The 12,678-nt window shown below is 41.1% G+C and overlaps 1 protein-coding gene across 2 annotated transcripts in view; it reads right to left on the reverse strand.

Annotated features, from left to right (window-relative positions):
• Positions 1-10,596, reverse strand: part of LOC122401062 (protein tyrosine phosphatase type IVA 1) — a 51,391-nt gene extending 40,795 nt beyond the window's left edge. Inside the window, exon 1 of one of the 2 annotated variants that reach the window (XM_043402982.1) lies at positions 10,474-10,596. The gene's annotated coding sequence lies outside the window, so the exon portion shown is untranslated. The remainder of the gene's footprint in view (positions 1-10,473) is intronic. The other variant, XM_043402986.1, reaches the window with a different exon arrangement.
• Between the last annotated feature and the right edge of the window lie 2,082 nt (positions 10,597-12,678).

Raw genomic sequence — 12,678 nt, forward strand, 5'->3', positions numbered from 1 at the left:
GACCGAAGATAATGCAGGAAAGGCCGAGTGAGGGAATGTTACAAAGTAGGTGCGCGCGGGAGCGCGTATGCTGTGTGTGTGCGTGAGGACAGTGAACGATCGTCCTGTTCGTCCGCGACGAGTCAGTCGCTAAGGTGGAGTCAAAGAAAAAGCACGTGTAAAGTCCATCAGATTACCTATTTTATTCTCATTAAATATTGTTCCTCATTTAAGTGGTTAGATTACCGTCTTTTCGTCACCCCTCTCTACCACATCCTACATTTATTTTGTACGAATTTTAAAGTATTATTTGCTCCCCGGAGACAGATCTAAATCAGAGATCGACAGAATGTTTAACGCGTTAAAAACGGGCGAAATACTGACTCTGTAACGAAGAAGATAATTATCAGACGTGGTAATTTTCGCGCCACGTCGATACACACGATGTATGGTGGTCGTAATATGCAACAGATGTTCACGGAAATTCTGAACGTTTCCATATTGTTTTAACGTATCAGTCGTACGTGATTCGATTACCAGGGTTGTTTCAATAGCTGGCCAGTGGACCAATTATTTAACTAGCTTTCGAATTTGTAGTCGAACGACAATTAAATACGTATAAACACAGTTGATCAAAGCTAAACAAATTTGTTTACGGAAAACGGTATAAAATGTTTCTTTGTACGATTGCTAAATCAAACTTTACAACTGTAAAGAACAATATAGGGATGACGCCATTGTTGTCTAACGTGGTGGATATACAAACGAGGAAAATATTGAACAATTTTCATCAATTTATTGCTAAGATTTCTAACATGATAAAAGGTGGTGAAAGAAGAGGTGGGAATACGAGCGAACCTTATCTTTCTCTAACCAGCATTTTGGTCGAAGGAGTCGATTGAAGGCTAAGAAAATGGCCGCCCACCGACCTTGATTTTCATTCCAAAGAAGTTCCAGCCGATAAGGTCACGTTCCGACAACGAATCAAGGGGAAGAGGCATGTCTGTTGGGTTTATCGCGATGTTTGCATAACACCAGTGGTTTCGGATGACGAAAACAACGCACTGTTTGCGCGTGAAACACCATCCACGCGGTCATGTCTATCGCAAACGAAATGTTATGTGGGTGGCCAGCGCCGCTGAACAATTCTCTCTATCGAGCGTGACAGAAAATGACTAGAAACTAATTCAAAAATTCAGAAGTCGTAATTCGAATTACAAACAATTCGTTTGAATTTATACGAATTATTTTAATAACGATGGCTACGAAACTTTTCATATTAGAAAGTATTATTCATAAATCTTCGTAACAGTCGGGGTTATCGAACTGTGTACACTATAGCGGATCCGATTCATGCCTGAAACAAAAAAAAACTTGATTTCTTAATTTTTATGAAATTACACTGTCGATGAACTAAAAAAAAAAAAAATAAGAAAAATTATACGATTTCTGGGACTTCAAAAAGAGTTTCGATTTTAATCGAAAAAATTATTTAACGTTTCTGCAAATGTTTTTAGTTCATCGACGATAGTTTTATTTAATTAAAAACTTTGATTTTAATATATTAGCATTGCACGGGGGTTAGTACAGAACGACGTATATTTGCTGCTACGTGAAGATTCAAGACGATACAACGCATACATAAAAGTACAGATTGCGTACATAAACAAGTAATTTAGGTTAGGATTCTTGTAGCGACAATTAACGATGCTATATCGGCACAGTAGACGAGGAGAAATGTCTGCACACGTGACACAAAGAGACAGAAAGTGACCACAAGAAGAAACTTCGTGGAGCAACAGGCTATGGCCCCGTTCAACGCGAGACACGCGTAAATTGAAAAGAAGCGAAAGAAGGGCGCGGGCGTGAAAGCGAGAGTAGCCGTGGCGGTCTATTTTTCAAGAGGTCTTTGTTTCTTCCTCCACCCTTGCAAACCGCGGATGCGCTTTGTCTCGCGATCGCGTACAAAAAAAGAGACACCGCGACGTCGACGGAGAGATGTGTTTCGAATATCGAACAGAGAAAAAATTGTAACTTCTCGACGGAATAAAAGTCACGAATAAATCGCTACGCGTTAGCTGGAATCGCGGATTATCGTTACTTAGGAAACAATACCGCCAAAGCTGGTTCTAAAGAATCACGACCTGTAATTTCGATTCTATGTCTAGCCCGTCACCGGAGAAACATTATCGTGTTCCAGATGTGTTTTTAGTACGACACTGTTACATAAATGTATTCCACGAGGTCGTTGGTGGTTCGCCTCCGTGGCTGATGCGGATCAGTTTACAGGCGCGCTCGGGTTGCGTCTCACCGCGACAAGCGGTTCCTTTGTTCGACGATCTTTTCCTAAAACCTGCTCCGCGTATTGAAGTGTGGGCTAAATGTCCGGTCGTGGGTCGACGATATCGAATACATGGACGGGATGCTCGGATCGGGCCACGAAACGGGCGAACATTGACCGTTCACGCGTTCGACAAGTGTCGCGACATTTTGGCGCGCGAATTTTAAGGTTAGAGTCGCACGAGCGTCGAAACGACGTGCATTTTTATGATTTTCCTTATCTTACAATTGGAAACAACCAAGACAGACGTAAGAACGCCGTACAGTGGGCTGGATCGAAGATTTTAGTAACGTTTCACCAAAGAATGAGAAGTAATTACAAAATATTCTTTGCAAACCGCACTTTGATATCTTTAATGGTTCGAAAGTTATACTAAAATGTCATTAAAATATTTGATCTGGTCTTCGTTGCTCTCAATTGCAAGACAAGGAAGAACATAGAAACGCACGTCGTTTCCCTAACCTAAAAATTATCAAAGTGTCAAGAACCGCTGGTCGAAGTTACGAAGTGAGAAGAAGAGATGCTGAATCATCCGCGATTTCGATGGGCGGCTAAAATCGTAGCCCCGTCTAGCCGAGATAGTAACTTGGTCTCACACGTGGACGTAGTAAAAAGAAACGCTTCGGGGAATAATCTCCAGTTCGAGATAGACGGACAATCCCTTTGCTTCTCGTGTTACGTACGCGCATGGCCGAATCGCATGCATATACAGGGTGTTCGACCACCCCTGGAACAAATTTTAATGGGGGATTCTAGAGGCCAAAATAAGACGAAAATCAAGAATACCAATTTGTTGATGGAGGCTTCGTTAAAAAGTTATTAAAAAATTAAATTCAAAAATTTCAAATCTTTCTGAAAAAATTATTTTTAACTAGGGGGATCAATTACAATCATTTTTTGTCATTACACATATCCATAAAATTGTACACACTTACGAGAAAAAAATTCGAGAAGGTGTGAAATTTCTCGACGGGAAAAAAATTTCAAATCGTTCTGGAAAAATTATTTTCGGTTGCGGGGGTCAATTACAATCATTTTTGGTGAATAGACATACCCCTGAAATCCTGCGTATTTTCGAGAAAAAAATTCAACACGGGCGAAACTTGCGCGCAAAGAAATTGGTATTCTTGATTTTCATCTTATTTTGGCCTTTAGAATCCTGTATTGAAATTTTTCCCAGTAGTCGCCGAACACTCTGTATGTAAGTACTGGTTATGTCGTTTTTATACTCTGTTTTCTCCATAGAGAAGCGTCGAATACTGGATCGAAACCGAAGAGGCGACAACTCTGTCCCGGCACGCGACAAAAAAGCTCAATTCCGAGAACCACGCTCGGCGTCGTCGCTTCATGAAAACGTAAAACGAGGGCACGCCTGGTAACTTCTGCGTTTTACCGAAACGCTCGCTTAAAATCGGACACTTAAAATTGTAATAACTCCGGTACTATTTGTTTGTTGATTAAATCGTGCCGGGCGTCGTTATAATTCGCTTATATAACGGAGTTATATAGTTTAATTTAACGAGGTTTGCACTAGGTGGCGCTCCACGCGGTATATTTTGTTCTGCCTTAATAAGCGAGAATTTTCATTAAATTTTTGCTCCTTTACTCCCGCGAACCGAGTTTCCTTGTCGCTTGCTCGTAGCTCGTAAAGCAAAAGGAAAGTTTCCGACGGATTTACAGTGTATCTGAACGGAGAAGGGCCACTCGACGGATCGTTTGAAATCTCCAGAGCCGTCGATGGCTTTTCTTATCATAGCAGTTTCGTCTCTTTCTTTCTTGCTCTTTTATCTGTTTCGAACACGGCGACGTTCGCGGGACAACGAGTCACAAAATAAATGCGATCGCGACAGACACGGGTGTCTATCGATCGTGCATTCAGCCGATTGTTTCGCGAGTGTTTTCTAAACGTTCGCTTTATTCCTCATCTTCTGCCATTGTTCTTTGTTGTCGGTACATAGGCGGTTGTCACGCTCGCGAATACAACTGATCACGGGTAGCGTGTTTTGCACGCTCGTACGTTACAATTTCGCTTTGCTTGCGCGCCTCGTGTACGATTTCACTTCCGCTCGTGTTTTCAGAAACAGTACTCCTCTTCTTGCAAATCAGATCGGACAACCGGGCTTTAAACGGTGCTTCGCGCGGAATTTGTTATTCCGTTCGAATCCTGTTTACAGCGCGTTTGGAAAACAATACGCAATGCGCTTAAATCGAAAGCAAGACCAGCAATAATTTCAGTAAACTGTATGTTTTAAAAGCAGCTCCAGTACGATTCTCTGTCGCCGTCAACTTTACACGATAAACCAGCCTTGGAAAAACAGCACGCATAAAGAGAGGCAAAAATATGTCAAGGTTGCAGATCGATTGCTGCAGGATGGTTATATCGCGAACAATTAACTGGATACATTCAGCGACGAAGCTGATTAACATGTTTACCATCGTTGGAATAAAATATCGAATCACAGCTGTAATCGACTAATTTTCGGGTTGGAAGGTCGCTCGGAGGGAAGCCACTGTAATGGTGGCGCGTGGCAATACGCTAATAGCTAGAGATCGAGATGAAATTCGTTCTCGAGTTTTTTGTTAAATCAGTCGCTTCTGACGTCAAATTTCGGTGTCTTGTTCTACCGGTGGATCCATTTCGAGTGTCGTTGTTACGCGATAGCAACATCCAATATCGACGCCTACGATCGGATCTGGTTTACCATTTCCTGTTATGTACATTGCATTACATTGCATAACGGTGAACGATCGGAACAGGAAGCGAGGAGTGGCTGTACGCACAACGCAAAGCTAATACGAGAACCATGCGCCGCTCCTTGTTACCCGCGATCGCGTGCCACGCAATAACATGCAGGTCAATAGAAAAGTATTGCCATGTAACAGTCACATTTATCGGAACGCGACCGATAAAAGTGTTGTTCAAGAAAACTTCTCGTACGCAGATCAACATTGAATTTTTAAAGAAACTTATTGCATCAGACTATGTTCGTCGTATTTCTTTTCGCATCTCTTTAAATTGGCTTACGGGCGTCGAGTGTCGCGGGTGCCTTTTTAAGGGAAAATTGTCTCGGAATAAAGTAATTTATACCATAGGATATTTCTCGCGCGTTGACGCGGCTAAATTTAATATAAGCGTTCGCATAGGTGAAATACGACGAAGGCGTAACCCGATGTCCCGCGTAAACTAGACGCGCACGTGGTCTTGTAAAGCGAGACGCCAAGGAGATAACGAGATTTCTGTTCAGAAAAATCATGCTTCTCTATGTTACTCGAGGAGACGCAGGATAAATTCTCTGAACTTCGAGCGAGACGAGTCCAAGGATAGAAATATCAAGTGTCGCGATACAAATTGACTCGACGATTTCACCCCGTTTTATTCGTCCCTTTCTTTCCTCGTCTCTCACCCCCCTCCCCATTCCTACCTTTCGAACGAACAAAGAAGTCAGTTTCTGCTTACGTGGCGAGTAATAAGTTGCTATCACGAAACACGGACAATTTGCGTCGTCGAGTCGGGTTGCACGATATTAATCCATTTTATCTAATTTTATGAAACGTACACCGCGATTAATGGGACTGCGCCTTCGCGTAAGTTTTTATTAGCGTACGGCCATTGGTGACCGGCGCTTCGGAACCATAAATGATTCTACGACTCTTACAATAAGCGGACCTTAATATTTATATTATTTTATCCAAATTCTTATTTATTTATATATATATATAAAATGAAAGGCCTGACTCACTGACTCATCAATGCCCAAGCTAAGCCCTTGGACATAAAAAGCTTAAGTTTTGCACAGAGGTTTTCTTTCTCTATGTCGTATACAAGAAATAAATAAGGATATTTTGAAATTCAACCCCTAAGGGGGTGGAAAGGGGTTGCAATGTTTGTATGAGGAATATTTTATTTGTGGTCGGATTTACTTGAAACTTGGTCTTAATGCTCTTGGACATAATTAATCAAACATCTGTTTCGGCATTTTAAAAAATTCTACCCGCGGAGGGGTGAAAGGGGGTTGCAATGTTTGTACAGGACATATTTTGTTCGTTGTCGAATTTGCTTCATATTTGGTCTTAATACTCTTTGATATAATTAATCGAACACTTATTCCGGTTTTTTTAAAAATTCAATCTCTGAAGGGGTGAAAAGGGGTTGTAACGTTTGTATGAGGAATACTTTATTTGTGGTCGGATTTGCTCCAAACTTGGTCTGAATGCTCACTGATACACTTATTTCGTATTAAAGTTGCCTTATTTCCGTAAATGGATCCAGAAACTTCAAATTTAACATGTAAGTACGTAATTATTATCTTATCACTAAACCGTTGCAATGGTGTAAATACGCCTAAATATCAGTATGGGTATCGTTATAAAGGTTTTTTAGGACGTTAATTACGAAAATGGTATCAATTTTGAAATGTAAGATGGCGACATGACATAAAATTAAAACTCTATAGAGGTGAATGGGGGCTTAAAAGGTTTAATGGAGAAACAATATCCATTTCCAAGGGAACTAAACGGTTTCCTGTGCGAAGCCGCGGGCAAAAGCTAGTTTATTATAGATTATTATCCAAAAATTCTTTTAACTCTTTGGGGCACGCTGGGATTAAAAGTGTCCCACCTCGAAATATTGCAATAGCTGCAGGCACATAGGGTTTATATTTCGTCTTATTTACGTAAAGCAGTTGGTAACATCTTCAACAAATGTTACAACTGCATTCACTTGTGTTGGCAACATTCAACATGCCAATACAGATTCATCAATTGTTGCAAGCCAAAGGTTTATCGTGACAAATTTAATTAAACTATTACTGTTTTTTTATGTTTTTACATTATGTTATACCTTTATTAATAATAAAAATATACCAATTTCGTTTAATTTAAAACGCAATAAAATTTCTATGCAACATGGGTCTATTTTATTATCTGAAATCCTGTACCGCAAAGAGTTAATCAAACTTGTCCTGTCTTCCTGTTAGATCGAACAATGGAGATCCTACTGTACTTTACAAAAATATTCCGCGACACTTTTTTGCGAGAGCAATTAATAGGCGGCCAGTTGCGTGGGAAACATGGAGCGCGCGAAACACTCGACCCACCCTTGTTGTATCTCTTTTTCATGTTCGGATCGTGGGTGCGAGTGACGTCACGCATTTTTCCGAGAAAACCGACCGCCGTGGGCGGCAATTTACGGAAACGGGAATAACGTTTATCGAGCGAATTCGATCCAAGGGTGTTCTCTCGGAATGCCAAAGGCCAGTTGACCGGTTCGTCGAGTGCGCACAAGCGAAGAAAAGCCAGCTTCTTCCTCGATTTTTCTTTATCGCGGAAGCGGCGAATATGGCTTGCACCGGTGGCGCGACCGATCGGTTCCACTGCACCTCCCCCGCGAGTCGCAAATATCGATTTTTTAACGATTTAAATTGGTTTACGCGTTGCAAAACAAGAACGTATCCCTTAACATTAAAACTATTTACCCCCACCACCCCTGGTGCTTCTAGGATTAAGGGCCATTCTACCTTGTAGGCAAGAAAAAAAGATGTTTGTGATTTTTTTTTACGGGCTATTAAGGAGCGATTAATTCTAGGTATTGTGGATATATTTATTATATATTTAACTATATTTACGAATTTTTGCAATGTATAATATCTATTGACTACGCAGTTTTTGTTGATCAACGAACAACAGTTTTTAAACCAAAAATCCAAAAACCAAAGATATTTTTAATATAGATAAGTTTTGTTATCGCATGAACTAAGAACTTTTCAAAAAAACGAAAAATGGCACAATGGTAGTTTTTTACGAAAAGGTACTGAATATTTTCATATATTCGGTTGCTTTTTTGTTAATAAAAGAAGAAACATTGCATATATTGCAGTTATCTTAATTCATGCATAGAGAGACTAGTTCTAAAGATACTGCATAGATGTTGATATCTTGAATGGCTTTTATGTTATTGTCTACGCAGTGTCGAAAAATGTAGTTTCGAGAAAAACAATTTTAAAGTTTTACGTCAATTTAATATTAGGACTAAAAAATAAAAGAAAACGCAAAAAAAATTCGATTTTTTTAATCCCACAAAGTAGAAAGGCTCCTTAACATTAAAACGTCTGTATTTTTAAATTATTTACCCCCACCACCCCAGGTGTTTCTAGGATTAACGCTCGCTTCCAAAGTTCGTATTCTATTCGTTGTCCTTTCCGAGCGATCGGTTTGAGGTCAACCAGTCGCCAGAGAAATTTCTCTACCTACCCTCGGTTCAAGATAGCTACCGATATTCGATCACACAGAGAGGGATTCAACGAGAATCTATAGAACGTTTTGATTTTGACACGTGTCACGAGGGCACTTGCACTCGACTTTGTATTTTCTCCGACAATTTCAAAATGTTACAAATATTTTCATCGAAAAAAGCAAACTAAAATAAAAAGCAAACGGGGAAGTGTCGCAACGAGTGCAGTTCTGTTTAACACGATGATAACGCCAGACCGTGAATCATATTACGAGTATAACATTTCCAAGAATGACGTAGATGTACAAGATTGGCCAGTGCGATAACTTCGAAACACGCGTACTTACACATGTGCTCGTGATACGCCAAGTTTTATGCGATAATTGCTTCGCAGGTCCCTTCGCGAACTTTGTCTACGAAGGGTGCACTATACCGTAACTTTGAACTACTAGTGATATAACTCGGAAATGGATGAACGTGTACGAAGAAACAAAAGTCCAAAATGCGGGACACCATTTTTTTGTACGGTTGGTTCCGTGCTAGAAACCAAATTCGCGCCATTGCTACATGTTGAAACGTACTGGACAGCCTCGAGCCTCCACATACGTTTTATCGAAGCACAACCGTGCGTGCGACTGTCTACAAAATGTAATATTAATGATAGCAGATAAATAAAAAACTATGTAATCTAATCTCTACGAGCATAATATATTTTACAATTATGTTACGGAAAAATGCAATACTTTATAGTAGCATGTCTCAGCAAACACGAGCGACGCGCACACGTGATCCATAGTGCAGGTTATTCAGGATTCCACCCTGCATAATATATCTCAAGGGCAAGGTCATCGATGATGCATAAACTGTCGTAAATAACCACCCAACAACTATTTTTTATTTTATAGATTATCGTACACGAAGAGGACAAGAGTATCATAGATTTTCCATTTCCGAAAATATGCTCGCGTAGACCAGATACAACAAAAATGTCGTGCATAAAAAAAACAGAATCGTATCTTTAAACATTATTTATATTCCCCCGAACGCACGAATAAAGCTTCAGCACACAACTCAACAAAGGGAAACTACAGAGGCCCTTTCTTCTGGGGCTTGAAAGGTGAAAGGCCCTTTAACAAGTATCGACCGTCCATGGCCATTAACCTGTAGAAACAGTTTTAGGTGGTGGTCTTCGAGCCACGAATATACCGATAACACACGGGACGTGTCTGGACGGTCGTCCATCTAGGATGATTTAACTTCACTGATCAAACAAGGACCGGGTGGCGTTCTCCGTGCGACGCGGGTCGCTGGCATAAAGACGACGACCGTCCGAGAAAGAATGCAGGTCCGCTTCACCGTGAAGCCTTCCGGCAGGATGTGGTATGCCGTATCGTCCCTTCGAACGGTCGAGGGGTTTAGTCGATGGTGAAGAAATGCGGACGGGGCAGCGCGGAAGCTTCCAAAAGGAAGAGGCTCGCGTATAGCGAGAAAGGACGTCTCTGTTGGCCGCGCGAGGGTCCCGAGCAGAGGGATTATTTCGAACCGATGGGCAGAGGAGGTCGGCAGCGGCGACGGCGGCTTTCGACGGGACGCCAGAGTTCGTCGTCCGCGCACACATGTATTTCGATGCGTGTAAAATCGTAGGACGAGCAATTTGTGCGCGTAGAGGCGGACGTTCGTGCGCCCGCGCGCACGGATGCCACTCTCGTACACACCACACGTAAAAACGAATACATATATGTCGGCATATACACGAAGAAGCACCGCAGCTAGGCGAGGGACACGCGCGCGTTACGTACAGCAGCTGCAAATCCAACCAACGATCGACCCTTCTCGCCAACGCGAACACACTCGCGGGTCGCGGTAAACACGTTCGTACGGTGCATTTTATCGAAAATGGCCTGGTTGTTTTTTAATCACTCACCTGAATCGCCATACACATTGAATATGGAAGGTACGGTGGGGCGTTCGTTACCGAAATCGCGACTCCGTAGACGACAGAACACACTCGAGGTCTCGCGCACGTTCGCACGCCAGAGAAACCTACGGACAATAGACGGAAATGGCGGAAAAAGGCCGCGAGGTGGCCACAGTTGCACCGTCGCACGATTGGCTGCGCCGCCGGCCGGCGCCACATTCGAACGTTTAATTTTTATTTAACCCTTCGACGTACAATTTCATTCCAAATAATTTTTCAAACATACATTATCCAATTTTATTTAAATTACGGAATGACCACGAGAAAGAATAGATTTGTTTTACGAATATCTCATAAATATAAAAATGTGTTGATTATACCATATAAGACTCGACGATCAGTGAGTACCCCATGATTGTGTAAACATCAGGAACTTGTAACGAGTCAGATTCGTAATTGTATGGCAGGGGGTTAATCCACCCATACTCGACTCTCATTCCCACTCGTTACGGATATATTTATATAACAATAATTTATATCGTGTCGAACGAATAAAGACAAACTTTGAATACTTTCGATGCCCCCTCGATTTCCTTTATGTGCAGCATTCTAAAGGCCACTCTGCGTGTTGTTCGACCGATAGAAAATTACCGCTCTTTTGTTTTCTAAAAAGATACCATTCACGACTCGATGTTGCGCAAATTGCATCGACCCTTCCGCGAATCGCTCGATATTCGCCCCGGGACGAGTATCGAGCGGCTGTTCGCGATACAATTAAATCTCGTGCGTTGCGACCTCGATTAATTATTAACACATTAGAGTCCCTGTACGCTTCATTTAACGCGTAACAACGAGCATAGATATTTTTGCGATGCTGCGTATATTACAAAAATAAAGCAACGCTATTTGGTTGATTTTTAGATCCGAAACGAATCGAGACTTTCATCGTTCGTTTGATTATTTTTAATCCGTACCCGGAGGTTGTTTTTAATGGACACTAACGGTCTCTAATATGTTAATAGTCGGCACGTGCGCGTTTACGCTATTTTTATTATTGCCGTAGGTCATCCGTACGGAAAGCCCATCAAACAGGGGGCGAACAAAGGAGGTTCAAGTTATATTGAAAATTTTATAGAGGTAAGGCTAATTTTATTAGTTTATATTTAAAAATTATACGGTTTTAATTATATCTTTTAAAAATAAAAGTCGATCGGTTATATTAAACTTTTTCCTACGGGATAAATGCTTTCCAATAGGAAAACTTGTTGGTCGTGTAACATTGTTCCGATAACAATAAGTAATTTTCCACGAAACGATTACATTATCGAATAAAATGTGTCGAAGCATCGACGTCCGGTCGTTTACTTGCGAAATGATTCCGATTCGTTTAGCTTCGTTAATAGATTCTAAATTGTAAATGAATTTATGAATGAAACGTACATAGAAGTTAGTTTACAGATCGATCTAAAAATGTTATTTTTCATTAGCAGATGACTCACCTTAATTCCAAATAGGTGACTCGCGCCAAAGAGTCCAGAATTGGCGGGGATAGCGACGAGCATGTTCAGAGGTCTGAGAGACGAGCATCTTCGGGGGTATTACTGTTTTTACAAGCATTCTTTTTAGATTCGCGGCGTCTAGAAACAGAAATATTATTAGCAGGTTTACGAATCTACTTCTCCTTTACTCTTTTTAATTCGTTCCAATTGAAAAGCTTCGATACTTTGAACTTTCTGGTAATTCTTCGCGCGAGCAACGATAAAAAGAATTCAAAGGAAGGTTTTGTACTGTTTTCGTGCGTAAAATTGGCAGGAATATTCTTGATGTCCGTCGTCGAATGGTGAGCAATATCGTCGGTGCCTGTTCACAGAAAGAAAATGAAGAAACGTTCGGTTAACAGGTTTCAAAACATTTATTCATTGTAAATACATTGTTTGTGCCTTACTTCTGAAGAAATTAAGATTGGATGAGAGTCGAGTAAAAGATGGGCATCGACAATAATAACGGCGATCGTTATCGCCGTGTTGTCTTCGTGCCAAAGTAATCGTCATGAAGTCTAACAATGATTTACAAAGTGTTCGGTCCTGGATCGAAGGAAGAGATTCAGAGAGTGTCTGATATGAGAACAGAAGGTTCCTCGAGAAAGAACAGCGTTGACCGCGCACGCACAGACATATTTATTCTCTATGGGGTAAAATTATAATCGAAGAA

Source organism: Colletes gigas, unplaced genomic scaffold, assembly GCF_013123115.1.
Source record: "Colletes gigas isolate AHSC1104 unplaced genomic scaffold, ASM1312311v1 Colletes_gigas_Sc00021, whole genome shotgun sequence".
NCBI lineage: Eukaryota > Metazoa > Arthropoda > Insecta > Hymenoptera > Colletidae > Colletes > Colletes gigas.